The 25,470-nt window shown below is 42.0% G+C and overlaps 13 non-coding genes across 13 annotated transcripts; all 13 read left to right on the top strand.

The window, feature by feature from the left end:
* Positions 1–773: 773 nt before the first annotated feature.
* Positions 774–855, top strand: TRNAL-UAG (transfer RNA leucine (anticodon UAG)). Its single transcript has one exon. It is a non-coding gene; the product is annotated as a tRNA-Leu (tRNA).
* A 575-nt stretch (positions 856–1,430) lies between these two features.
* Positions 1,431–1,512, top strand: TRNAL-AAG (transfer RNA leucine (anticodon AAG)). The gene has a single exon. It is a non-coding gene; the product is annotated as a tRNA-Leu (tRNA).
* A 1,538-nt stretch (positions 1,513–3,050) lies between these two features.
* On the top strand, positions 3,051–3,132 carry TRNAL-AAG (transfer RNA leucine (anticodon AAG)). The gene has a single exon. It is a non-coding gene; the product is annotated as a tRNA-Leu (tRNA).
* Positions 3,133–4,647: 1,515 nt separating this feature from the next.
* On the top strand, positions 4,648–4,729 carry TRNAL-AAG (transfer RNA leucine (anticodon AAG)). Its single transcript has one exon. It is a non-coding gene; the product is annotated as a tRNA-Leu (tRNA).
* An 882-nt stretch (positions 4,730–5,611) lies between these two features.
* Positions 5,612–5,693, top strand: TRNAL-UAG (transfer RNA leucine (anticodon UAG)). Its single transcript has one exon. It is a non-coding gene; the product is annotated as a tRNA-Leu (tRNA).
* Positions 5,694–6,267: 574 nt separating this feature from the next.
* TRNAL-AAG (transfer RNA leucine (anticodon AAG)) lies at positions 6,268–6,349 on the top strand. The gene has a single exon. It is a non-coding gene; the product is annotated as a tRNA-Leu (tRNA).
* Positions 6,350–7,209: 860 nt separating this feature from the next.
* TRNAL-UAG (transfer RNA leucine (anticodon UAG)) lies at positions 7,210–7,291 on the top strand. The gene has a single exon. It is a non-coding gene; the product is annotated as a tRNA-Leu (tRNA).
* A 575-nt stretch (positions 7,292–7,866) lies between these two features.
* Positions 7,867–7,948, top strand: TRNAL-AAG (transfer RNA leucine (anticodon AAG)). Its single transcript has one exon. It is a non-coding gene; the product is annotated as a tRNA-Leu (tRNA).
* A 1,535-nt stretch (positions 7,949–9,483) lies between these two features.
* TRNAL-AAG (transfer RNA leucine (anticodon AAG)) lies at positions 9,484–9,565 on the top strand. The gene has a single exon. It is a non-coding gene; the product is annotated as a tRNA-Leu (tRNA).
* Positions 9,566–18,017: 8,452 nt separating this feature from the next.
* Positions 18,018–18,099, top strand: TRNAL-UAG (transfer RNA leucine (anticodon UAG)). Its single transcript has one exon. It is a non-coding gene; the product is annotated as a tRNA-Leu (tRNA).
* A 1,456-nt stretch (positions 18,100–19,555) lies between these two features.
* TRNAL-UAG (transfer RNA leucine (anticodon UAG)) lies at positions 19,556–19,637 on the top strand. The gene has a single exon. It is a non-coding gene; the product is annotated as a tRNA-Leu (tRNA).
* Positions 19,638–21,102: 1,465 nt separating this feature from the next.
* Positions 21,103–21,184, top strand: TRNAL-UAG (transfer RNA leucine (anticodon UAG)). The gene has a single exon. It is a non-coding gene; the product is annotated as a tRNA-Leu (tRNA).
* A 1,549-nt stretch (positions 21,185–22,733) lies between these two features.
* TRNAL-UAG (transfer RNA leucine (anticodon UAG)) lies at positions 22,734–22,815 on the top strand. The gene has a single exon. It is a non-coding gene; the product is annotated as a tRNA-Leu (tRNA).
* The last annotated feature ends 2,655 nt before the right edge of the window (positions 22,816–25,470 follow it).

The raw sequence follows: 25,470 nt of genomic DNA, 5'->3' as shown, positions 1-25,470 counted from the left end.
ACCTCTCTGCTTTAGCAGCATTAGAAAAGCTGCAATCATTGCATGTTTTGTTTGATACATGATACATACATATAATATGCATGTTGTGCACATATTACATACATGCTACACACACTACACACATATGACATACATGTTACACACATGTGACACACGTGCTACTTACATATTACACACATAGTTCACACATATTACACAAATGTTACATACATATGATATACATGTTGCATGCATGTTACATACATGTCACACTCATGTTACACACCATTTAGACACAATTTTACACACATGTCACATGCATGTTACACATATTACACACATATAACATACATGTCATACACATCACATACATGCTACACACATATGCCATGCATGTCACACACATGTTACATTAATATGACACACATATGACATGCATGTTGCACATATCTTACATACATGTTACACACATATGGCATGCATATGACATGCATGGTACACACATGTTACATACATGTTACACATATGACACACAATACACATATGGCATACATATCACACATATTACATACGTGTTACACACATATTACACAGATTATACATACATATGACATACATGTTGAATGCATGTTACATACATGTCATACACTTATGAAATACATGTTACACACGTTACATACATATGACACACATGACATACATGTTACGCACATGTCACATACAAACAATGAATGCAGAGCATGGAATGTAGACTGTCATGCCTCTTTTTAGTCCTTAGCAAGAGCACTTTCACAGGTAGCATGGCCGAGCGGTCTAAGGCGCTGGATTTAGGCTCCAGTCTCTTTGGAGGCGTGGGTTCAAATCCCACTGCTGCCAAGCTCTTTTAACAAATGCCTATCCTTGATTGCTCAAGCGTCTCTGAAGTTTCTGCTGCACTTTGCTGGCATTCCTTTGCTCAACACACTGGAATCTCAGAACAGCAGCATTAGGAAATTGCATGCTTTGGTTGAGAAGTCTTCCAAAAGGGCACACTTTTGATGAGATGACTAGTGAAATCTTGTCAACGTTACAAAACAAGTCCAACTGAACGTGATTACCTCTCCTGTAAGCTAGATTCCACATTAACACTTTAAGTGTGGACACCAAAAAACAAGCAGTACTAATGAAAAGCTGGCACACTTTTCAGCAGAGTGCCAAGTGAACTTGCCACAGAATGCTGCACCCAAAGTCCACTCTCAAGTGTAAAGTGACCACCACCTGCTGCCTCAGAAAGAGGACTGAAACACATAAGGTGGCATCTTGGCCATCTCCGTGAAACTTTAACTACCTTTTATAATGGATAAAGTGGTGAATACTTGTAGTTTAGAGTTCTGAGGCCTCCAGCTCAAGCAATGAATGCAGAGCATGGAATGTCCCACCCGATTTTAGTTGATAACGTGTTCATTTCTATGGGTAGCATGGCCGAGCGGTCTAAGGCGCTGGATTAAGGCTCCAGTCTCTTTGGGGGCGTGGGTTCGAATCCCACTGCTGCCAAACTCCTTTTAACAAAATCCCTACCCTCTAGGGCTCAAGCTTCTCTGATCTTGCTCCTGCAATTTACTGCAGTTCCTTTCCCAACTCACTGGAATCTCAAAAAACACTTACCTCTCTGCTTTAGCAGCATTAGAAAAGCTGCAATCATTGCATGTTTTGTTTGATACATGATACATACATATAATATGCATGTTGTGCACATATTACATACATGCTACACACACTACACACATATGACATACATGTTACACACATGTGACACACGTGCTACTTACATATTACACACATAGTTCACACATATTACACAAATGTTACATACATATGATATACATGTTGCATGCATGTTACATACATGTCACACTCATGTTACACACCATTTAGACACAATTTTACACACATGTCACATGCATGTTACACATATTACACACATATAACATACATGTCATACACATCACATACATGCTACACACATATGCCATGCATGTCACACACATGTTACATTAATATGACACACATATGACACGCATGTTGCACATATCTTACATACATGTTACACACATATGGCATGCATATGACATGCATGGTACACACATGTTACATACATGTTACACATATGACACACAATACACATATGGCATACATATCACACATATTACATACGTGTTACACACATATTACACAGATTATACATACATATGACATACATGTTGAATGCATGTTACATACATGTCATACACTTATGAAATACATGTTACACACGTTACATACATATGACACACATGACATACATGTTACGTACATGTCACATACAAACAATGAATGCAGAGCATGGAATGTAGACTGTCGTGCCTCTTTTTAGTCCTTAGCAAGAGCACTTTCACAGGTAGCATGGCCGAGCGGTCTATGGCGCTGGATTTAGGCTCAATTCTCTTTGGAGGCGTGTGTTCAAATCCCACTGCTGCCAAGCTCTTTTAACAAATGCCTATCCTTGATTGCTCAAGCGTCTCTGAAGTTTCTGCTGCACTTTGCTGGCATTCCTTGCTCAACACACTGGAATCTCAGAACAGCAGCATTAGGAAATTGCATGCTTTGGTTGAGAAGTCTTCCAAAAGGGCACACTTTTGATGAGATGACTAGTGAAATCTTGTCAACGTTACAAAACAAGTCCAACTGAACGTGATTACCTCTCCTGTAAGCTAGATTCCACATTAACACTTTAAGTGTGGACACCAAAAAACAAGCAGTACTAATGAAAAGCTGGCACACTTTTCAGCAGAGTGCCAAGTGAACTTGCCACAGAATGCTGCACCCAAAGTCCACTCTCAAGTGTAAAGTGACCACCACCTGCTGCCTCAGAAAGAGGACTGAAACACATAAGGTGGCATCTTGGCCATCTCCGTGAAACTTTAACTACCTTTTATAATGGATAAAGTGGTGAATACTTGTAGTTTAGAGTTCTGAGGCCTCCAGCTCAAGCAATGAATGCAGAGCATGGAATGTCCCACCCGATTTTAGTTGATAACGTGTTCATTTCTATGGGTAGCATGGCCGAGCGGTCTAAGGCGCTGGATTAAGGCTCCAGTCTCTTTGGGGGCGTGGGTTCGAATCCCACTGCTGCCAAACTCCTTTTAACAAAATCCCTACCCTCTAGGGCTCAAGCTTCTCTGATCTTGCTCCTGCAATTTACTGCAGTTCCTTTCCCAACTCACTGGAATCTCAAAAAACACTTACCTCTCTGCTTTAGCAGCATTAGAAAAGCTGCAATCATTGCATGTTTTGTTTGATACATGATACATACATATAATATGCATGTTGTGCACATATTACATACATGCTACACACACTACACACATATGACATACATGTTACACACATGTGACACACGTGCTACTTACATATTACACACATAGTTCACACATATTACACAAATGTTACATACATATGATATACATGTTGCATGCATGTTACATACATGTCACACTCATGTTACACACCATTTAGACACAATTTTACACACATGTCACATGCATGTTACACATATTACACACATATAACATACATGTCATACACATCACATACATGCTACACACATATGCCATGCATGTCACACACATGTTACATTAATATGACACACATATGACATGCATGTTGCACATATCTTACATACATGTTACACACATATGGCATGCATATGACATGCATGGTACACACATGTTACATACATGTTACACATATGACACACAATACACATATGGCATACATATCACACATATTACATACGTGTTACACACATATTACACAGATTATACATACATATGACATACATGTTGAATGCATGTTACATACATGTCATACACGTTACATACATATGACACACATGACATACATGTTACGTACATGTCACATACAAACAATGAATGCAGAGCATGGAATGTAGACTGTCGTGCCTCTTTTTAGTCCTTAGCAAGAGCACTTTCACAGGTAGCATGGCCGAGCGGTCTAAGGCGCTGGATTTAGGCTCAATTCTCTTTGGAGGCGTGTGTTCAAATCCCACTGCTGCCAAGCTCTTTTAACAAATGCCTATCCTTGATTGCTCAAGCGTCTCTGAAGTTTCTGCTGCACTTTGCTGGCATTCCTTGCTCAACACACTGGAATCTCAGAACAGCAGCATTAGGAAATTGCATGCTTTGGTTGAGAAGTCTTCCAAAAGGGCACACTTCTGATGAGATGACTAGTGAAATCTTGTCAACGTTACAAAACAAGTCCAACTAACGTGATTACCTCTCCTGTAAGCTAGATTCCACATTAACACTTTAAGTGTGCACACCAAAAAACAAGCAGTACTAATGAAAAGCTGGCACACTTTTCAGCAGAGTGCCAAGTGAACTTGCCACAGAATGCTGCACCCAAAGTCCACTCTCAAGTGTAAAGTGACCACCACCTGCTGCCTCAGAAAGAGGACTGAAACACATAAGGTGGCATCTTGGCCATCTCCGTGAAACTTCAACTACCTTTTATAATGGATAAAGTGGTGAATACTTGTAGTTTAGAGTTCTGAGGCCTCCAGCTCAAGCAATGAATGCAGAGCATGGAATGTCCCACCCGATTTTAGTCGATAACGTGTTCATTTTTATGGGTAGCATGGCCGAGCGGTCTAAGGCGCTGGATTAAGGCTCCAGTCTCTTTGGGGGCGTGGGTTCGAATCCCACTGCTGCCAAACTCCTTTTAACAAAATCCCTACCCTCTAGGGCTCAAGCTTCTCTGATCTTGCTCCTGCAATTTACTGCAGTTCCTTTCCCAACTCACTGGAATCTCAAAAAACACTTACCTCTCTGCTTTAGCAGCATTAGAAAAGCTGCAATCATTGCATGTTTTGTTTGATACATGATACATACATATAATATGCATGTTGTGCACATATTACATACATGCTACACACACTACACACATATGACATACATGTTACACACATGTGACACACGTGCTACTTACATATTACACACATAGTTTACACATATTACACAAATGTTACATACATATGATATACATGTTGCATGCATGTTACATACATGTCACACTCATGTTACACACCATTTAGACACAATTTTACACACATGTCACATGCATGTTACACATATTACACACATATAACATACATGTCATACACATCACATACATGCTACACACATATGCCATGCATGTCACACACATGTTACATTAATATGACACACATATGACATGCATGTTGCACATATCTTACATACATGTTACACACATATGGCATGCATATGACATGCATGGTACACACATGTTACATACATGTTACACATATGACACACAATACACATATGGCATACATATCACACATATTACATACGTGTTACACACATATTACACAGATTATACATACATATGACATACATGTTGAATGCATGTTACATACATGTCATACACTTATGAAATACATGTTACACATGTTACATACATATGACACACATGACATACATGTTACGTACATGTCACATACAAACAATGAATGCAGAGCATGGAATGTAGACTGTCATGCCTCTTTTTAGTCCTTAGCAAGAGCACTTTCACAGGTAGCATGGCCGAGCGGTCTAAGGCGCTGGATTTAGGCTCCAGTCTCTTTGGAGGCGTGGGTTCAAATCCCACTGCTGCCAAGCTCTTTTAACAAATGCCTATCCTTGATTGCTCAAGCGTCTCTGAAGTTTCTGCTGCACTTTGCTGGCATTCCTTGCTCAACACACTGGAATCTCAGAACAGCAGCATTAGGAAATTGCATGCTTTGGTTGAGAAGTCTTCCAAAAGGGCACACTTTTGATGAGATGACTAGTGAAATCTTGTCAACGTTACAAAACAAGTCCAACTGAACGTGATTACCTCTCCTGTAAGCTAGATTCCACATTAACACTTTAAGTGTGGACACCAAAAAACAAGCAGTACTAATGAAAAGCTGGCACACTTTTCAGCAGAGTGCCAAGTGAACTTGCCACAGAATGCTGCACCCAAAGTCCACTCTCAAGTGTAAAGTGACCACCACCTGCTGCCTCAGAAAGAGGACTGAAACACATAAGGTGGCATCTTGGCCATCTCCGTGAAACTTTAACTACCTTTTATAATGGATAAAGTGGTGAATACTTGTAGTTTAGAGTTCTGAGGCCTCCAGCTCAAGCAATGAATGCAGAGCATGGAATGTCCCACCCGATTTTAGTCGATAACGTGTTCATTTTTATGGGTAGCATGGCCGAGCGGTCTAAGGCACTGGATTAAGGCTCCAGTCTCCTTGGGGGCGTGGGTTCGAATCCCACTGCTGCCAAACTCCTTTTAACAAAATCCCTACCCTCTAGGGCTCAAGCTTCTCTGATCTTGCTCCTGCAATTTACTGCAGTTCCTTTCCCAACTCACTGGAATCTCAAAAAACACTTACCTCTCTGCTTTAGCAGCATTAGAAAAGCTGCAATCATTGCATGTTTTGTTTGATACATAATACATACATATAATATGCATGTTGTGCACATATTACATACATGCTACACACACTACACACATATGACATACATGTTACACACATGTGACACACGTGCTACTTACATATTACACACATAGTTCACACATATTACACAAATGTTACATACATATGATATACATGTTGCATGCATGTTACATACATGTCACACTCATGTTACACACCATTTAGACACAATTTTACACACATGTCACATGCATGTTACACATATTACACACATATAACATACATGTCATACACATCACATACATGCTACACACATATGCCATGCATGTCACACACATGTTACATTAATATGACACACATATGACATGCATGTTGCACATATCTTACATACATGTTACACACATATGGCATGCATATGACATGCATGGTACACACATGTTACATACATGTTACACATATGACACACAATACACGTATGGCATACATATCACACATATTACATACGTGTTACACACATATTACACAGATTATACATACATATGACATACATGTTGAATGCATGTTACATACATGTCACACACGTTACATACATATGACACACATGCCATACATGTTACGTACATGTCACATACAAACAATGAATGCAGAGCATGGAATGTAGACTGTCATGCCTCTTTTTAGTCCTTAGCAAGAGCACTTTCACAGGTAGCATGGCCGAGCGGTCTAAGGCGCTGGATTTAGGCTCCAGTCTCTTTGGAGGCGTGGGTTCAAATCCCACTGCTGCCAAGCTCTTTTAACAAATGCCTATCCTTGATTGCTCAAGCGTCTCTGAAGTTTCTGCTGCACTTTGCTGGCATTCCTTGCTCAACACACTGGAATCTCAGAACAGCAGCATTAGGAAATTGCATGCTTTGGTTGAGAAGTCTTCCAAAAGGGCACACTTCTGATGAGATGACTAGTGAAATCTTGTCAACGTTACAAAACAAGTCCAACTGAACGTGATTACCTCTCCTGTAAGCTAGATTCCACATTAACACTTTAAGTGTGGACACCAAAAAACAAGCAGTACTAATGAAAAGCTGGCACACTTTTCAGCAGAGTGCCAAGTGAACTTGCCACAGAATGCTGCACCCAAAGTCCACTCTCAAGTGTAAAGTGACCACCACCTGCTGCCTCAGAAAGAGGACTGAAACACATAAGGTGGCATCTTGGCCATCTCCGTGAAACTTCAACTACCTTTTATAATGGATAAAGTGGTGAATACTTGTAGTTTAGAGTTCTGAGGCCTCCAGCTCAAGCAATGAATGCAGAGCATGGAATGTCCCACCCGATTTTAGTCAATAACGTGTTCATTTTTTATGGGTAGCATGGCCGAGCGGTCTAAGGCGCTGGATTAAGGCTCCAGTCTCTTTGGGGGCATGGGTTCGAATCCCACTGCTGCCAAACTCCTTTTAACAAAATCCCTACCCTCTAGGGCTCAAGCTTCTCTGATCTTGCTCCTGCAATTTACTGCAGTTCCTTTCCCAACTCACTGGAATCTCAAAAAACACTTACCTCTCTGCTTTAGCATCATTAGAAAAGCTGCAATCATTGCATGTTTTGTTTGATACATGATACATACATATAATATGCATGTTGTGCACATATTACATACATGCTACACACACTACACACATATGACATACATGTTACACACATGTGACACACGTGCTACTTACATATTACACACATAGTTCACACATATTACACAAATGTTACATACATATGATATACATGTTGCATGCATGTTACATACATGTCACACTCATGTTACACACCATTTAGACACAATTTTACACACATGTCACATGCATGTTACACATATTACACACATATAACATACATGTCATACACATCACATACATGCTACACACATATGCCATGCATGTCACACACATGTTACATTAATATGACACACATATGACATGCATGTTGCACATATCTTACATACATGTTACACACATATGGCATGCATATGACATGCATGGTACACACATGTTACATACATGTTACACATATGACACACAATACACATATGGCATACATATCACACATATTACATACGTGTTACACACATATTACACAGATTATACATACATATGACATACATGTTGAATGCATGTTACATACATGTCATACACTTATGAAATACATGTTACACACGTTACATACATATGACACACATGACATACATGTTACGTACATGTCACATACAAACAATGAATGCAGAGCATGGAATGTAGACTGTCATGCCTCTTTTTAGTCCTTAGCAAGGGCACTTTCACAGGTAGCATGGCCGAGCGGTCTAATTCGCTGGATTTAGGCTCCAGTCTCTTTGGAGGCGTGGGTTCAAATCCCACTGCTGCCAAGCTTTTAACAAATGCCTATCCTTGATTGCTCAAGCGTCTCTGAAGTTTCTGCTGCACTTTGCTGGCATTCCTTGCTCAACACACTGGAATCTCAGAACAGCAGCATTAGGGAATTGCATGCTTTGGTTGAGAAGTCTTCCAAAAGGGCACACTTCTGATGAGATGACTAGTGAAATCTTGTCAACGTTACAAAACAAGTCCAACTAACGTGATTACCTCTCCTGTAAGCTAGATTCCACATTAACACTTTAAGTGTGGACACCAAAAAACAAGCAGTACTAATGAAAAGCTGGCACACTTTTCAGCAGAGTGCCAAGTGAACTTGCCACAGAATGCTGCACCCAAAGTCCACTCTCAAGTGTAAAGTGACCACCACCTGCTGCCTCAGAAAGAGGACTGAAACACATAAGGTGGCATCTTGGCCATCTCCGTGAAACTTCAACTACCTTTTATAATGGATAAAGTGGTGAATACTTGTAGTTTAGAGTTCTGAGGCCTCCAGCTCAAGCAATGAATGCAGAGCATGGAATGTCCCACCTGATTTTAGTCGATAACGTGTTCATTTTTATGGGTAGCATGGCCGAGCGGTCTAAGGCGCTGGATTAAGGCTCCAGTCTCTTTGGGGGCGTGGGTTCGAATCCCACTGCTGCCAAACTCCTTTTAACAAAATCCCTACCCTCTAGGGCTCAAGCTTCTCTGATCTTGCTCCTGCAATTTACTGCAGTTCCTTTCCCAACTCACTGGAATCTCAAAAAACACTTACCTCTCTGCTTTAGCAGCATTAGAAAAGCTGCAATCATTGCATGTTTTGTTTGATACATGATACATACATATAATATGCATGTTGTGCACATATTACATACATGCTACACACACTACACACATATGACATACATGTTACACACATGTGACACACGTGCTACTTACATATTACACACATAGTTCATACATATTACACAAATGTTACATACATATGATATACATGTTGCATGCATGTTACATACATGTCACACTCATGTTACACACCATTTAGACACAATTTTACACACATGTCACATGCATGTTACACATATTACACACATATAACATACATGTCATACACATCACATACATGCTACACACATATGACATGCATGTCACACACATGTTACATTAATATGACACACATATGACATGCATGTTGCACATATCTTACATACATGTTACACACATATGGCATGCATATGACATGCATGGTACACACATGTTACATACATGTTACACATATGACACACAATACACATATGGCATGCATATCACACATATTACATATGTGTTACACACATATTACACAGATTATACATACATATGACATACATGTTGAATACATGTTACATACATGTCATACACTTATGACATACATGTTACACACGTTACATACATATGACACACATGACATACATGTTACGTACATGTCACATACAAACAATGAATGCAGAGCATGGAATGTAGACTGTCCTGCCTCTTTTTAGTCCTTAGCAAGAGTACATTCACAGGTAGCATGGCTGAGCGGTCTAAGGCACTGGATTTAGGCTCCAGTCTCTTTGGAGGCTTGGGTTCAAATCCCACTGCTGCCAAGCTCTTTTCTGTTCAAATTTTTTATTGAATAGAAACATAAGACACATTCAAGACTGAAGATACAGCGCTTGACATTAGTTTAACAGGGATATAAGTCAAGAACATAAACAAAGAAAGCATAACTTATTAGACACAGAGCATACATAGCAAAGAGTATTACGCTAGCTCTCTTCAAGTTAGAATAAGGAGAATAATGAATATCATTGAGTAGGAACTGTTATAGGGGGAAGAACCCCCCACCAAATTACAACATAACCAACAAAACTACTATGTCGGGATATAAGAAAACATAAGAACAGTAAATTTGTCAGCACACAGACCTTGTTCATGGCACAAAAAGAACTCAAATATATTGTATGAAGCCATGGGCTAAGAAAAAGGAGAAGAAAAGGAAAAAGAAAAAGAGAATAGAAAAAAGGGAAGGGGGGGACAGAGTGGGGAGAGAAAGATAGCAAGTAAAGGGGGGACCGAATGGAAGTGGAGGTGGGGGGGGAGGGGAGTGGTCGGCGTCGGTAGGAGCGCCCGGGGCCCCAGGCAGCCATCAGATCAAACAGTCAGAGTGTGAACTCATTTCATGGTACAAGAAGGGTTTGGTCAAAATCTTGGGGGAGAAAGTTATCCACCAATGGGGCCCAAATTCGCGAGTGGCGAGGGACACGGTCCAGCAACGTCGCTTCGATCTTGCTATGGATCATGGCACGAGTCACTCTATGCTTAGTTTCAGTAATATGAAGATTCGGGGTCTTCCAAGCTTTAGCAATAGTCTGTTTTGCGGCCGTAGTCAATTGGAGGAGGAGACGGCATTGCGATTTGTTATAGTCTTCCTGGATATGATTTAGGAGCGCTATGGCCGGGTCGGGGGCTAAGGTATCATGTAACAGTGTTGAAGCAATTTGGAAAATTGCCAGCCAGAAGCGCTGTACTATCGGGCATGTCCACCAAATATGAACATGTGTACCCCCTTCCCCACAGCCTCGGAAACATACTGGAGAGTAATTCGGTAGGAATTTGGAGATCCTAGCTGGGACTAGATACCACCTCATGAGTACTTTATAATTAGCTTCTAGGGCTACTATGTTTTGAGTCGACAATTTAGTCATAGCCCACACATGGGACCAGCTTTCCGTATCAAGGGTCAGGTGTAGGTCCTTGGACCACTGCGCAGCATAAGAGGGAAGGGTAGTAGAGGAGTTGTTTAGGTGGGCATAGATAGCTGAGATAGTACCCGGAGCATGAGGGTCTGAGGAGCAAGTTTTCTCGAAAAAAGACATATTGGTGAGAGATGTGGCGGATCCAATTATTGATTTAACAAAGTGGGCTATTTGGAGGTAACGGTAGAATTCAGAGGGAGGTAAGCCGTGTTGGGTCTGAAGGGCTGAGAAAGATCTAAGGGAGGTATCAGTAACAACATCAAGTATTTGACAGAGACCAGCTTGGGACCATAGAGTAAATGACCCAGGCTCCGCCATAGCTGGGTGAAAACGGGGGTGGCCGAAGAAAGAGAGTAAGGGGGTATGCCGAGAGGCCAGCCCAAAGGGGCCACGCAATCTGTCCCAAATCTTTAGAGAGTGCTTTGTGACAGGATTAGTTATAGAGCTACGTGTCGAAGGTGGGAGCCATAATAGGTTGTGCATCAGTAAAGGAAATACCTCTATCGCTTCCAAACTGACCCATAGGGGTATTTCCGTAGTAGCATGAAACAGGGTCACCTGAGCCAACTGGGCAGCTTGATAATAACGAGCAAAGTTAGGTATACCAAGGACTCCCCTACTTCTATCCCGGAGAAGAATAGATCTCGGAACCCTGGGTTTAGTTGAGCCCCAAATGTACCTGAACACCCGAGACTGTATAACACGGTGGAAGTAGGACGGGACTGGGATGGGGAGAACCCTGTAAAGGTAGAGGAGTTTAGGCAGTAGGGTCACCTTAACGGCCGCAATTCTACCTATCCAGGAGACACAGAGGGGTTTCCAGGTTTCTAACAAAGAGGTAAGGTGCGATAGCATGGGAATATAATTAGCACGAAAAAGTGTGGAGGGATCTCCGGTCAATTTAATTCCCAAGTATGTGAGTGTAGAAGCAGACCAAGGAAAGGGGAAGTTACTTTGTACATGTGCCAATTCTGAGGGAGAGAGGGACACATTTAGCGCTTTAGATTTCTGTTGATTTACTTCGAGGCCCGAGATGATTGCAAATTTATCTAGAATAGACATAAGGTTCGGGAGGGTTGTACGGGGGGAGGTCACGAAAAGGAGGGCGTCATCGGCAAATAAACATATTTTTTGAGAGGTGGATGCTACTTCAAGTCCTTTTATATCAGGGGAGCTTCTGATTAGGGCAGCGAGAGGTTCAATAGTCAAAGCAAAAATAAGGGGGGAAAGGGGGCAGCCCTGTCTTGTTCCTCTTTCTATGGGAAAAGCATCTGAACGGAAACCCGAATATTTAATATAGGCTTGTGGTTGATTATAAAGGGCATTCACCCATTGAAGAAAATGAGGGCCGAACCCCCAGCGTTTGAGAATATAATCTAGGTAGGGCCAGGACACCGTGTCAAATGCTTTTCTTATATCAAGAGATAATAGGTGCATCGGAATTTTACGAGACCTAGCTAGGTGTTGGAGTAAAATTACCCGTCTAACATTATCACTGGCCTGGCGTCGAGGCATAAAGCCTACCTGGTCTTTATTGACCAATTTACCAATTATCGGGTTAAGGCGAAAGGCTAAGATTTTGGCTAGAAGTTTAATGTCCAAGTTCAGCAAGGAAATAGGACGGTAGTTAGACCATAAGGAGTTATCAGTGTTAGGTTTGGGAATCATGGCTATTATGGTTGTTAGGGTGTCACGACCAAACGTCCGATTCAGTAGAAGGGCATTAAAGGATCTACAAAGGAGAGGGGTCAGGATGGGGGCAAATTTCTTATAATATGTGGCAGACAGCCCATCTGGGCCAGGTCTCTTATGCGGTTTAAGGGTCTTGATAGCTGCAAGTATTTCTTCTGTTGTAATGGGCGCTTCCAGAGACTCCCTATCAGTGTCAGTCATAGATGGCAAGGAGAGATCTTGAAATAGTTGGTCAGCCGTCCTTTGAGAGAAAGTAGATTTGGCTTTATATAGGGTTTCAAGGCGAGCACGGAATTCCCGGAGTACTTTAACGGGGTTGCTCGTGTATATGTTCTTACCTATTTTAAGTCTAATGGGGGCTTGGGCTCTATCAGGGCGTCTAAGGCGCATAGCCAATAGTGTATCCGGCTTATTAGCCTTCATATAGAGTGTATGATTGGATCTACGGATAGCCTTGTCAGCCGACTCAGCCAACAGCAGATCCAACTCAACTCTGGATTTTTCCATCACCACTCGGTTATGATCCGTTTGGGAGGACTGGAACTGTAGAAAGGCTTGATGAAATTTCTGCTCTAACCCAGCCAGACGGAGTGTTTTAATTTTCTTAAGATGTGTGGATACCGAAATACAGGTGCCTCTAATTACTGGCTTATGTGCTTCCCAGAGTAGAGTAGGAGAAATTTCAGGGGTAGAATTATTTTTTATATAATCTTTAAGGGCAACTTGTATGTCTAGAAGGAAAGACTGGTTGGTAAGGTGAGCTTCGTTAATGCACCATGAGCGATCTCGGGATTGCGGAATCAGAGAAGATATAGAAAATATTACTGCGCAGTGGTCCGACCACGATATAGGGTGAATAGAGGAATCAATCAGAATTGGGGATGTAGCAACTGACAGGAAGATATGGTCAATTCTGGAAAAGGAGTTATGAGGATAGGAATAAAAAGTGTAGTTTTTCTTGGACGGGTGACATTCACGCCAAGAATCAAGTAGGGAGGCTTGTTGTAGTAGTTTCCGAAACCGTAGGGACAGAGCGTACTGTTCAGGGGCATATGGGGATTTATCCAGATGGGGTTGCAGAACTAGATTGGAATCCCCACATAAAAGCAGAGTGCCCTTACAGTGGGTCCGTAAGACCTGGAGCAGATGTGAAAAAAAGGGGATGGGGTTGTTATTGGGGGCATAATAGGAAACCAATGTAGTTTCTACATCCTGAAGTAGGCCTACTATAATAATATATCGTCCCTCAGGGTCTTTAATTTCTATGAGTACCGAGAAGGGGAGGGTATGGTGAATAGCTATCAGTACACCACGTTGTTTCGTGGCTGCAGATGCGGTAAAAACCTGGGGATATCGGGAATTAAAGTATTTGGGGGTTGCGTTAGAGGAAAAATGGGTTTCCTGAAGGGCTACTATGCCTGCCTTCAGGGACACAAACGTCTTGAAGGCCTTGACCCGCTTGTTAGGGGAGTTTAATCCCTTAACATTTAACGAAACAATGTTTATGGGGGTCATCGGGAGGGTATTTAAAAGATATTAAAGGGCGTCCCCAGGACCCCGCCGTCCCACCGACACACGACCAAAGGGGAAGGAAGGGAAGGAGGGGAAAAGAATGGAGAAATAGAGATAGAGAAACGAAATTTGTAAGGCAAAGACACTGAAAACTCGTGGTAGGGAAAACAGAAATCTGTTGCCCGACCAAATAGTGTGCAAACTCCCCAGCCAGCCAGCCAACTGGAGGGTCTGCATACCTTACTAGGGGGAAGCAATGACAGTTCCCCGCCACAACCGGAATCTATTGAAAACAGATCCAAGAGGTCTTTATATAGCAATGGAGTATCACATTAGGTCAGCCATTAGTAGTAAACTATGAACCATAGCGTGACTAGTTAAGCACTCCTACAGACAGATTTACTGTGAGTGCAAAAGTAATCGCATACAAAGCAAAGGAGCAAGTTATTTAGATCTCATAACAGTGTTCGTGTAACAGGAACAGCACAAAATGTGGCTAACCATAGCACTCAAAAAAAAAGTCTATATATATAAAAAAAACAGTAATAATAAAAAAAAAAAAAAAAGAAGTTCAGGAATAACAGGATTCGAGCCTGTGCAACCCTAGAGGGTGATAGGAGACTGCGTGGGCCCCCCCCCCCAAAACATTTAAAGAAAAGGGGGGAAAGCCCAACACGGAACAGTCTCCTTAAGCCCTGGTGGAGGAGTTAGGCAGAAAAAGAAAAAAGATACGAACGTGTTCGGTCCTCACACCAGGATACCTCCGGTAGCACTCAGTACAAGAATAAACGACTGGATTCAGCGTGGTGAGTATAACGGACGGTCAGAGGCAGTCTCACGAGGCGGTCGAGCTGGGGTCCCTTTTCGTACAGAGGAGGGAACTGGTGGAGGTCTTCTCGGAGTAGCAGCGTAGGGGTGATTGGAGAACCGGGCTGGGATTCGAGGTAAGGCCACCTCAGAAGGTTGGGGTGGAGCGACCAAACGAAGGGATTCCAGGAGACTCTGGAGGGCTTCAGGTGAGGTACAGTTGTGTTGCTGCCCTTGAAACAAGAACTGCAAAGCGAAGGGGAATCGCCACGTATATTTCACCTGATGCTGTTGCAGAATCTGTAGCTGCGGTTTCATCGCGCTGCGTTTTGCGATCGTTTGAGGGGCCAGATCGGAGAAGAGTTGATAAGTATGTTCTTGAAAGATAAGGTTGTCCTTCGTACGTGCAGCAGCCAGTAATTGTTCCTTCGTACGAAAGAAGTGAAGTTTAATGATGATGTCCCGCGGAGGGCCATCAGGCTGTCTCCGGGTGAGGGCCCTATGTATACGATCGAATTCCAATCGTTCGATCGGTATAGAAGGTGACAGTTCTTGAAAGAGAGCAGTAACAAAAGATTGGACATCATCAACAGTTTCTGGTATACCTCGCAAGCGAAGGTTTGATCGACGGGATCTATTCTCCGCGTCTTCCAGGCGAGAGAGAAGGGTGGTATTTTCTTCTCGCAGGGCCGTTTGCTCCCGGACCTGTTCTTGTAGTGTGAGCTCAATATCATCAACTCTGGTTTCCAGATCCGACGTACGTTGGCCTAGTTCTCTAATCTCTCTGGTCAGTTTATTGGTGATCTGGTCCGAGGTGGATTTGAGTGCCTTGTGGAGCATGGTCTCCATCAGGGATAAGAAGTCCGCCTGAGATAATCCAGAGGGTGGAATAGCGGGGGGGCCTTCAGCGTGGTCATCCTCCTCATCGCTATCTGTGTGGCCTGTACCGTCAGGGGAAGCAGTACGTTGCAGAGCTAGGGCCTTCGCCGCCATCTTGGACGAAGCGCGGGCTAAGGCTTCTTTGATCGGCTTAGGCTTGTTCTTGCCTCGCTGACCTGTCAGGACCATACCGTGGCGGTCAGTGAGCTTTCCAGAGGTAATATGCCGAAAAAGCGGGGTTGCAGGGTGGCTCAAACCCGCAATAATAGTCCGGTATTGTGGCGGGGAGTGCGGAGCTCTAGTGGAACACGTCCTCCATGCAGAGCCTCGCGCATGCGCCCCACGCTGCCAAGCTCTTTTAACAAATGCCTATCCTTGATTGCTCAAGCGTCTCTGAAGTTTCTGTTGCACTTTGCTGGCATTCCTTGCTCAACACACTGGAATCTCAGAACAGCAGCATTAGGAAATTGCATGCTTTGGTTGAGAAGTCTTCCAAAAGGGCACACTTCTGATGAGATGACTAGTGAAATGTTGTCAACGTTACAAAACAAGTTCAACTGAACGTGATTACCTCTCCTGTAAGCTAGATTCCACATTAACACTTTAAGTGTGGACACCAAAAAACAAGCAGTACTAATGAAAAGCTTGCACACTTTTCAGCAGAGTGCCACTTACCTCTCTGCTTTAGCAGCATTAGAAAAGCTGCAATCATTGCATGTTTTGTTTGATACATGATACATACATATAATATGCATGTTGTGCACATATGACATACATGCTACACACACTACACACATATGACATACATGTTACACACATGTGACACACGTGCTACTTACATATTACACACATAGTTCACACATATTACACAAATGTTACATACATATGATATACATGTTGCATGCATGTTACATACATGTCACACTCATGTTACACACCATTTATACACAATTTTACACACATGTCACATGCATGTTACACATATTACACACATATAACATACATGTCATACACATCACATACATGTTACACACATATGACATGCATGTCACACACATGTTACATTAATACGACACACATATGACATGCATGTTGCACATATCTTACATACATGTTACACACATATGGCATGCATATGACATGCGTTGTACACACATGTTACATACATGTTACACATATGACACACAATACACATATGGTATGCATATCACACATATTACATACATGTTACACACATATTACACAGATTATACGTACATATGACATACATGTTGAATACATGTTACATACATGTCATACACTTATGAAATACATGTTACACACGTTACATACATATGACACACATGACATACATGTTACGTACATGTCACATACAAACAATGAATGCAGAGCATGGAATGTAGACTGTCATGCCTCATTTTAGTCCTTAGCAAGAGCACTTTCACTGGTAGCATGGCCGAGCGGTCTAAGGCGCTGGATTTAGGCTCCAGTCTCTTTGGAGGCGTGGGTTCAAATCCCACTGCTGCCAAGCTCTTTTAACAAATGCCTATCCTTGATTGCTCAAGCGTCTCTGAAGTTTCTGCTGCACTTTGCTGGCATTCCTTGCTCAACACACTGGAATCTCAGAACAGCAGCATTAGGAAATTGCATGTTTTGGTTGAGAAGTCTTCCAAAAGGGCACACTTCTGATGAGATGACTAGTGAAATGTTGTCAACGTTACAAAACAAGTTCAACTGAACGTGATTACCTCTCCTGTAAGCTAGATTCCACATTAACACTTTAAGTGTGGACACCAAAAAACAAGCAGTACTAATGAAAAGCTTGCACACTTTTCAGCAGAGTGCCAAGTGAACTTGCCACAGAATGGGTTCAAATCCCACTGCTGCCAAGCTCTTTTAACAAATGCCTATCCTTGATTGCTCAAGCGTCTCTGAAGTTTCTGCTGCACTTTGCTGGCATTCCTTGCGCAACACACTGGAATCTCAGAACAGCAGCATTAGGAAATTGCATGCTTTGGTTGAGAAGTCTTCCAAAAGGGCACACTTCTGATGAGATGACTAGTGAAATGTTGTCAACGTTACAAAACAAGTTCAACTGAACGTGATTACCTCTCCTGTAAGCTAGATTCCACATTAACACTTTAAGTGTGGACACCAAAAAACAAGCAGTACTAATGAAAAGCTTGCACACTTTTCAGCAGAGTGCCACTTACCTCTCTGCTTTAGCAGCATTAGAAAAGCTGCAATCATTGCATGTTTTGTTTGATACATGATACATACATATAATATGCATGTTGTGCACATATGACATACATGCTACACACACTACACACATATGACATACATGTTACACACATGTGACACACATGCTACTTACATATTACACACATAGTTCACACATATTACACAAATGTTACATACATATGATATACATGTTGCATGCATGTTACATACATGTCACACTCATGTTACACACCATTTATACACAATTTTACACACATGTCACATGCATGTTACACATATTACACACATATAACATACATGTCATACACATCACATACATGTTACACACATATGACATGCATGTCACACACATGTTACATTAATACGACACACATATGACATGCATGTTGCACATATCTTACATACATGTTACACACATATGGCATGCATATGACATGCGTTGTACACACATGTTACATACATGTTACACATATGACACACAATACACATATGGTATGCATATCACACATATTACATACGTGTTACACACATATTACACAGATTATACGTACATATGACATACATGTTGAATACATGTTACATACATGTCATACACTTATGAAATACATGTTACACACGTTACATACATATGACACACATGACATACATGTTACGTACATGTCACATACAAACAATGAATGCAGAGCATGGAATGTAGACTGTCATGCCTCATTTTAGTCCTTAGCAAGAGCACTTTCACTGGTAGCATGGCCGAGCGGTCTAAGGCGCTGGATTTAGGCTCCAGTCTCTTTGGAGGCGTGGGTTCAAATCCCACTGCTGCCAAGCTCTTTTAACAAATGCCTATCCTTGATTGCTCAAGCGTCTCTGAAGTTTCTGCTGCACTTTGCTGGCATTCCTTGCTCAACACACTGGAATCTCAGAACAGCAGCATTAGGAAATTGCATGTTTTGGTTGAGAAGTCTTCCAAAAGGGCACACTTCTGATGAGATGACTAGTGAAATGTTGTCAACGTTACAAAACAAGTTCAACTGAACGTGATTACCTCTCCTGTAAGCTAGATTCCACATTAACACTTTAAGTGTGGACACCAAAAAACAAGCAGTACTAATGAAAAGCTTGCACACTTTTCAGCAGAGTGCCAAGTGAACTTGCCACAGAATGGGTTCAAATCCCACTGCTGCCAAGCTCTTTTAACAAATGCCTATCCTTGATTGCTCAAGCGTCTCTGAAGTTTCTGCTGCACTTTGCTGGCATTCCTTGCGCAACACACTGGAATCTCAGAACAGCAGCATTAGGAAATTGCATGCTTTGGTTGAGAAGTCTTCCAAAAGGGCACACTTCTGATGAGATGACTAGTGAAATGTTGTCAACGTTACAAAACAAGTTCAACTGAACGTGATTACCTCTCCTGTAAGCTAGATTCCACATTAACACTTTAAGTGTGGACACCAAAAAACAAGCAGTACTAATGAAAAGCTTGCACACTTTTCAGCAGAGTGCCACTTACCTCTCTGCTTTAGCAGCATTAGAAAAGCTGCAATCATTGCATGTTTTGTTTGATACATGATACATACATATAATATGCATGTTGTGCACATATGACATACATGCTACACACACTACACACATATGACATACATGTTACACACATGTGACACACATGCTACTTACATATTACACACATAGTTCACACATATTACACAAATGTTACATACATATGATATACATGTTGCATGCATGTTACATACATGTCACACTCATGTTACACACCATTTATACACAATTTTACACACATGTCACATGCATGTTACACATATTACACACATATAACATACATGTCATACACATCACATACATGTTACACACATATGACATGCATGTCACACACATGTTACATTAATACGACACACATATGACATGCATGTTGCACATATCTTACATACATGTTACACACATATGGCATGCATATGACATGCGTTGTACACACATGTTACATACATGTTACACATATGACACACAATACACATATGGTATGCATATCACACATATTACATACGTGTTACACACATATTACACAGATTATACGTACATATGACATACATGTTGAATACATGTTACATACATGTCATACACTTATGAAATACATGTTACACACGTTACATACATATGACACACATGACATACATGACATACATGTTACGTACATGTCACATACAAACAATGAATGCAGAGCATGGAATGTAGACTGTCATGCCTCATTTTAGTCCTTAGCAAGAGCACTTTCACTGGTAGCATGGCCGAGCGGTCTAAGGCGCTGGATTTAGGCTCCAGTCTCTTTGGAGGTGTGGGTTCAAATCCCACTGCTCCCAAGCTCTTTTAACAAATGCCTATCCTTGATTGCTCAAGCGTCTCTGAAGTTTCTGCTGCACTTTGCTGGCATTCCTTGCTCAACACACTGGAATCTCAGAACAGCAGCATTAGGAAATTGCATGCTTTGGTTGAGAAGTCTTCCAAAAGGGCACACTTCTGATGAAATGACTAGTGAAATGTTGTCAATGTTACAAAACAAGTTCAACTGAACGTGATTACCTCTCCTGTAAGCTAGATTCCACATTAACACTTTAAGTGTGGACACCAAAAAACAAGCAGTACAAATGAAAAGCTGGCACACTTTTCAGCAGAGTGCCAAGTGAACTTGCCACAGAATGCTGTACCCAAAGTCCACTCTCAAGTGTAAAGTGACCACCACCTGCTGCCTCAGAAAGAGGATTGAAACACATAAGGTGGCATCTTGGCCATCTCCGTGAAACTTCAACTACCTTTTATAATGGATAAAGTGGTGAATACTTGTAGTTTAGAGTTCTGAGGCCTCCAGCTCAAGCAATGAATGCAGAGCATGGAATGTCCCACCCGATTTTAGTCGATAACGTGTTCATTTTTATGGGTAGCATGGCAGAGCGGTCTAAGGCGCTGGATTAAGGCTCCGGTCTCCTTGGGGGCGTGGGTTCCAATCCCACTGCTGCCAAACTCTTTTTAACAAAATCCCTACCCTCTAGGGCTCAAGCTTCTCTGATCTTGCTTCTGCAATTTACTGCAGTTCCTTTCCCAACTCACTGGAATCTCAAAAAACACTTACCTCTTTGCTTTAGCAGCATTAGAAAAGCTGCAATCATTGCATGTTTTGTTTGATACATGATACATACCTATAATATGCATGTTGTGCACATATTACATACATGCTACACACACTACACACATATGACATACATGTTACACACATGTGACACACGTGCTACTTACATATTACACACATAGTTCACACATATTACACAAATGTTACATACATATGATATACATGTTGCATGCATGTTACATACATGTCACACTCATGTTACACACCATTTAGACACAATTTTACACACATGTCACATGCATGTTACACATATTACACACATATAACATACATGTCATGCACATCACATACATGTTACACACATATGACATGCATGTCACACACATGTTACATTAATACGACACACATATGACATGCATGTTGCACATATGTTACATACATGTTACACACATATGGCATGCACATGACATGCATGGTACACACATGTTACATACATGTTACACATATGACACACAATACACATATGGCATGCATATCACACATATTACATACGTGTTACACACATATTACACAGATTAAACATACATATGACATACATGTTGAATACATGTTGAATACATGTTACATACATGTCATACTCGTATGACATACATGTTACACACGTTACATACATATGACACACATGGCATACATGTTACGTACATGTCACATACAAACAATGAATGCAGAGCATGGAATGTAGACTGTCATGCCTCTTTTTAGTCCTTAGCAAGAGCACTTTCACAGGTAGCATGGCCGAGCGGTCTAAGGCACTGGATTTAGGCTCCAGTCTCTTTGGAGGTGTGGGTTCAAATCCCACTGCTGCCAAGCTCATTTAACAAATGCCTTTTCTTGATTGCTCAAGCGTCTCTGAAGTTTCTGCTGCACTTTGCTGGCATTCCTTGCTCAACACACTGGAATCTCAGAATATCAGCATTAGGAAATTGCATGCTTTCGTTGAGAAGTCTTCCAAAAGGGCACACTTCTGATGAGATGACTAGTGAAATCTTGTCAACGTTACAAAACAAGTCCAACTGAACGTGATTACCTCTCCTGTAAGCTAGATTCCACATTAACACTTTAAGTGTGGACACCAAAAAACAAGCAGTACTAATGAAAAGCTGGCACACTTTTCTTTTTTTTTTTTTTTTTACAATTTAAAAGAGTTTATTGAGTCAAGAAGCAGATACAATCACAAACAAAGATTACATCATCTCGCCATGTACAGTTATATATCAACAGATAAACAGTGAATCTGAACATATCCTCCAGAGAAAAGAAAATGTGAACTTGCACCAGGATAACATCTTCGGAGGGAAACAATTGCAATGCATAGTTTATACATAAGCAGGTTGAGAACATGTCTATTAATCAAACTTAAGCTTAGAGATCAGTAACCGGGTATCTGAGGTCTTGACCATAAAATACAAAGAAGGAAGTAGAAAAGGAGAGAAGAAGGGAGCGATAAGAAAATGAAAAAAGAGAAAAAAGGAGAGAGTGCAGGTGTGAGCCATGTTAGAGAAAAGTGAGAGAGGGCCAAGCGGCCCCGGGGAGCAGCCCCCCTGGCCACAGAGGGTATCTGTCAGCTCCACCCCTCCGAGCCCGGAGGGGGGGGTTGAGAACTGGAGAACCACAATCAGTCCAGTGAAAAAGTATCACAATCAGCCCCCAGTGGATCTAGAAAAGGCGTCCGAATACTTAAAAAGTACCCATGGGGCCCATGTGGTGTGAAATCTGTCAGCTGTTTCATCTGCAATAGCGAGCGTCTCCTCCATCGAGTAAATAAAATTAACCGCGCTCAACCATTCTTTCACCGACGGTGTCAGTTGAGATTTCCAGTATTTGGGGATCAACGATTTCGCTGCCATCAAAAGGTGTTAGGTTAGGGATCTCTTATATCTCCCCAGCGGGAAGTCAGAAATGTGAAGTAGGCAACAGGCTGGTGAGAGAGTCATCTTAGTGTCTGTAATCTTCCTAATCAGTCCCAGAACTTGGTCCCAGAAGCTACCTATCTTGGGGCAATCCCACCATATATGTAGCATATCGCCCTTAGCCTCGCCACATCTCCAACACAGGTCTGAGGACAGCGGGTACCATCTCTTCACTTTGTCCGGAGTGGCATACCAATGTGAGAGGAGTTTATATGAATTCTCCTGCAATCTAGTGCTAATGGAGCACTTATGTGCTAGTGTACAAGCATTCTGCCATTGCATGTCCGTAAACCTGGTTTGGAGGGCCGATTCCCACTGAGCCTTAAATTTGTGTGTGTCCTGATCCCCGAGACTGTGTAAGAATGCGTACAAAACGGACGTGGTTTTCGCCACTGGTTCGCTCTTATGACATAGGGATTCGAAGGTGGTGAAATCTCTCATCACAGCATTTTTTCGCGTAGGTGTCAGTATGTAGTGGCAAGCTTGTCTATAGCTCCAAAAGGGTAGCGCTCGCAGGGAGACATCATTTCGTAAATCATTGTACATATGCGTCCAACCCGCCGAAACAAGATGGGAGATGAGAATAGGAGAGGAATCTGCGCATAAAAAGGACCCTGGCTCCAAGCCAGGTGGGAAGTCTGGGTTCTGTGTCAAGGGGGACATAGGCCCTGGAACTGACGCTATCTGGTGTGCTGCCACGAGTTTATGGAAATTTTTTAGAGTGGTTTTAATTAAAGGGTGTTGTGTCAAGCCCGCTGGGCATTTGTTCCAAGGGATCCAGGGCGAAAATTTAAGAGGCGTTCGTGAGAAACTTTCTTCCAGGGGGACCCAGTCCTTACCGTGGTCGTGACAGTACCAGTCGATAATACGTGCGAGATGTGTCGCCTGGTAGTAACGTTTAAAGTCGGGGAACCCTAGGCCTCCTTCTGTTTTAGGACGTGTCAGGGTGCGCAAACAAATGCGGGGTTTTTTGTCCGCCCAAAGAAATTTCCGCAAAATAGAGTGTAAACGCTTAAAAAAACTCGCTGAAAGCTCTACAGGCAGAGTGTGGAGTAAATACAAGACCCTGGGCAACGTCACCATTTTAATGACGGCTGCCCTGCCAAACCAGGAAAAATGTTTAAGTGACCATTTAGACAAGTCTATTTCCAGTCGTCGTAGCAAAGGTACAAAATTTTTGGTGTAAATGGTTGGGAGCTGTGGTGTAAGCTGAATCCCTAAGTAAGTCAACGAATCCGCAACCCACCTGAAGGAGCTGTTCTGCTGCGCTAAACTGAGCGAAGCCGGGGGCAGTGAAATATTCATCGCCTCCGATTTAGTGTAATTGATTTTGAGGTTAGACATAAAACCAAAGTCAGAAAAAGCCTTAAGCAGATTGGGGATTGAGGAATGGGGATGAACCAGGAAAAACAATAAATCATCTGCATACGCAGCTACCTTGTAGGTCTTTGGGCCAACCCGGAAGCCTTCAATGGCAGGGGAGTTATTAATGGTACCAATAAATGGCTCCAAGGATAGGATAAATAATAGGGGGGATAAAGGACAGCCTTGT

This window comes from Lithobates pipiens, unplaced genomic scaffold (genome assembly GCF_037356315.1).
Source record: "Lithobates pipiens isolate NorthernLeopardFrog02 unplaced genomic scaffold, aLitPip1_a1.2 Scaffold_28, whole genome shotgun sequence".
In the NCBI taxonomy this organism is placed as follows: Eukaryota; Metazoa; Chordata; class Amphibia; order Anura; family Ranidae; genus Lithobates; species Lithobates pipiens.
The sequence above is the reverse complement of the archived record's forward strand: the minus strand, read 5'-3'. Positions and strand labels throughout refer to the sequence as shown.